Source organism: Bos javanicus, chromosome 6, assembly GCF_032452875.1.
Source record: "Bos javanicus breed banteng chromosome 6, ARS-OSU_banteng_1.0, whole genome shotgun sequence".
Lineage (NCBI taxonomy): Eukaryota > Metazoa > Chordata > Mammalia > Artiodactyla > Bovidae > Bos > Bos javanicus.
This window is the reverse complement of record NC_083873.1, coordinates 2,787,784-2,791,959: the sequence shown is the minus strand read 5'-3', so window position 1 is coordinate 2,791,959 and position 4,176 is coordinate 2,787,784. Positions and strand designations below refer to the sequence as shown.

The following is a 4,176-nucleotide window of genomic DNA, read 5'->3' as shown; positions in this document are numbered from 1 at the left end:
ATGTTTTAACTTACAAAGTTTTCTTCCATCATGTTAGTTGATAAATCAACAAATGCTTACAATTAAGACAACAGTAATGTGTTTTGTTTATATTTTCCTTTATTATGATTCACACTTGTAACAATTAGGAATATTAAATTTTAAAGTGTAGTGAGATATTGTTCTTAAAATGCATTTAACTAAAGTAGCAGGTGAAAATACACTCTGAATTATTCCTTCACTTATTCAACATTATTTGTGTGCACCATGTGCTGGAGGAAGCAGGCACAGCTAAAGGAGCTGAGTGACCATCCTGCTCGTCTGTCGAGCCCCTCTCTTCTCAGGAGAGAGCCTCACAAGCAGAGGGCTTTCCCTTGGGTTACAGCTCCTTAATGAAATTAGGCTCATGGGCACATAGTTCTCCATTCCCTCCTTTTTCTCCCCAAATTTTCACTGTATGTGGGCAATAACTTCTTTAGAAAGCTCCATGCTCTCACATTCTGAGTCATTTCTGCTTGGAACAGAAACAAGCTCTTCATTAAAGTAGCTTCACCAGACAAGGTTTTGATACTTTTCTCCCAACTTCTTTTTGCCCAAGTAGAGACTTGATCTCGAAAGGGCTGAGAGACGATTACTAGAGGCAATAGCTTCTTTCAAGTACTTGTTCAAGAGCATGTCATTCTTCTTCCATCACCTCTTACCCTCATATACTCCACCCCAATATAAAAGTCACAAGTATGCCAAAAATGAAGTGCTTAAATCAACTTCATACTTAAAAAGCTTATACAACCTGACTAGATTATCCTAAAATGTTAGCCTACAATTGACACTTACTCATTTGGTGGAAGGAGGAAAAGAAGTTGGAAATATTCACTCTGAATTCATTAAAATTCTTTTATTTCTACTGTCTATAGCATTTCCATTTTTCTAGGAAGAAAAAATCCTCACTGTGAGTCTAATATTTATTTAAAGTGTTTTCCTATCCTAATAAAGGAAATAACATTTACGGACTCAGAGAAGAACACAGGTGTAACTATGAGGGTACAAAGTCATAATGATTGACCTCATAGAACCAAGAACAACCTGCCGCAACTTGTTTCTGTGGCAACAACAGGATCCACTATAGGAAGGAGAGAGCTTCTCCATGGGGAGCAGAAATCTGACATCAACTGACACAGAAAGATGCCCCTTGGGATTACTCACACTCAACATTTGTTTAAAAGTCATTGCCAGCCTCTGAGAGTGATTGGAGGCTCTTAACTTTAAAAGGAATTTGAAAGGTTTTTGACTCTTTTTTCAGCTCTGGAAACTTAAGATAAAGCAAAAGTGGTACACACGTATTTCAATGCATTTCTACAGATTTCAAGCTGAATTTTAGTTTTGCTTTTGCTTTTCCCCCTTCTTTTAAATGTATTTTATTGAAATACATTTGATTTACAATGGTGTATTAATTTCTGCTGTATAGCAAAGTGACTCAGTTATACATTTATATACATTTTTCTTTATATTCTTTTCCATGATGGTTTATCATAGGATACTATTGAATATAGTTAGTTACCTATGCTACATGGTAGGACCTTGCTGCTGATCCATCTTATGTGTCATAGTTTACATCTGCTAAGCCCAAACTCCCACTCCTTCTCCCCACTCCCCGCCCCCCTTGGCAACCACAAGTCTGTTCTCTGTGTGAGTCTGTTTCTGGTTTATAGGCAGATTCATTTGTGTCATATTCCAAACATTATCGTGCTCAGTGAAGTAGTCAGAAAGAGAGACTAATACCATAGGATATCACTTATATACGTGTTTTCCTCTTTTTGTTTCCATCAAGCTAAACTCTAGTGTAGATATTTTGAACCCACCAATGTCGAGCTCTAACCACTTTATAAAAAGGTATTTATATCTGTATTCCCAGGGATCATGCAGCCCCAGGGACTATTTGTATTTAGAAAATGGATTAAAGGCCGCCTGAGTGTGTTTCTCTCTTTTACAATAACTAGTTAAGGCCAAGAATAACTCTTAAAAGGCTCTTCAGAAAACTCCTTATCTAAGAGGGTTTTGCAAACATCTCTCCTTTTGGGGTAGATTTCTGGATGCTACTCTACTGCCCACCTATCATTTATTTTATTAATGACAGAGGTAGAATATATTCTTCTAGATATAAAGCAGAAAAATTGACTTGATGCTAAATAAATAGATGAATATCCTTGTAAGCAGCTCTCTGCAGAAGCCCTTTTGTCACTAACATTAAACCAGGGACCCCATGCTCTACTCATCTCCAGTCCAAGCACACCTTTCAAATCTTTGGAGCACATGATACCTTGCCTATCTTGTTGGTGCTTTCTGTAGATCAAAGAAGTAGAACTGAAGAATAAGTATTTAACAGATAACCAAATCTCTTCTCCAGCTTCCCCTTCGGTAATCTTGGGAACAAACTGTGTGAACAAGATAGCACCTGAAGAAAGGCAACAAGGAGCTGACAAGCCTGCACACTGTGGGGGATAGTGATGACTCTGACTTCCATCTCAATGATTAGCTGGGGTCACTTGCCTGTTTCCTTTTATAAACCTTCATGGCCCAATGGAATCTTCAGAGATGATTATGGGGAACACCGAGTCCACCATCTCCCGGATGTCGGCATTCTGATTAAAAGCAACTTTACTTTCTACCAACATTTCTCTCTCTCATATGCTGCTTTTCAAGTGGCAAGCAGTCAGACCCGAGTTTGGTAACACCTTAGTCAAAGGAAGGAGGGAAAATTATCAGTGGAAAGGGATGTAGAAGAGTTAACTACTTTGGTCTTGCCAAGTTGTCAACCCATTTGAAGTACTGAAACCCAGAGAATTTCTCCTAGGATATTGGAAAGTAGCTTGCTTCTCTACCTTAACCATCATTCCCTCCCCATCTCTGAGCATAAAGTAAAATATGCAATCCGTACTGATTTTCTCTTTGGCTTGTTTTGAATCAGGTATCTGAGGCTTGAGTCACTGGAAGGATGGAGTTATCACCACTGAGAAAGCAGACCCTTCTAGTGGAGCAAGTGAGAACAGATAACTCAGAGGTGGTGCATTAAGGACACTTTAAGGTGCTGATAGGTCATCCAAGTGGAAATGTCAGGAACTCTGTGAAATTCCAACATGGAGGGAAGTCTGGGGGAGAGATGAGTATAACTGGGGAATAGAAATGCATCAAGCACAGAGCTCTGTCACTCTGCCCTATAAGACTCAGAGCAAAGAGCAAACCAGCAAAGGAGACTAACAGCAAAGCCCCTCCCTACACATTTCCAGGACACCGGGTGCTTTCATCCAGGCAAATTGTGGAACAGGTGCCCCATCTGAGAAAGCCAGTGGCCAGTGAGGTAGCATAAACAAGAGAACCTGACATCCTAGAAGCCAACTGGAATAAGTTGCAAAAAGCAGAAAATTATCAACCATGAAAAGAAGTGAAGTATGAAGGCTGAGGTCAGACCATGGTAGTTGGCATTGTAGGAGGCATGGGATGGTTTTAACAAGAGTGGGAATATCAGTGGGAGCAAAATCCTGATTAGAATAAAGAGAGATGAGAGAACTGGGGACTGGGATTATAAATCATGTTTAAAATCTTTTTTTTTTTTTTCTTTTTTTTACAAAAGAGAGCAGAGAAATAGAGCAGTAACTGGTAAAGTGGGCCAAAAGAATGATTTCTTTTTAATTATAGGATGGGACAGACAATAGCAATTTTTTCAATAAGGAAAGATTGATGATGTCAGAGGCGAGAGGAGAGAATTGCTAGAGTGATGTCTGAGTAAGCAACAGAGCACAAATGATGTGATTGTTTTAAATAAGAGCTCTACTTAAAGAAGATAGTCATAGGACTTTGCAACGGAAGAAGTGCAGTAGATGGACATGGTGATGGGAGTCTGGATGCTCTGTGTCACAGACAGTTCTCAGGAAGAAAATTCAGTTGGAGTTTGGAATGCTGAATATTTATGAGGGATCGACAGCTATATAGAGAAGCGGGAGGGAACAGGATTGGCTGGCAGGAAAATTCAAAGTACAGTGCATGCCTGGCAAAGCCGTATCAACTCCAAAGACAACTTTGGATTTGTCCCTTGGTGAAAGACTGATGTTGAAGCTGAAACTCCAATACTTTGGCCACCTGATGTGAAGAGCTGCCTCATTGGTAAAGACCCTGATGCTGGGAAAGACTGAAACCGGGAGG

The 4,176-nt window shown here is 39.7% G+C and overlaps 1 long non-coding RNA gene across 1 annotated transcript; it reads left to right on the top strand.

Annotated features, from left to right (window-relative positions):
* The first annotated feature begins 1,031 nt into the window (after window positions 1–1,031).
* Window positions 1,032–2,917, top strand: LOC133249200 (uncharacterized). The gene is made up of 2 exons (XR_009736868.1): window positions 1,032–1,259; window positions 2,384–2,917. It is a non-coding gene; the product is annotated as an uncharacterized LOC133249200 (long non-coding RNA).
* Window positions 2,918–4,176: the final 1,259 nt, after the last annotated feature.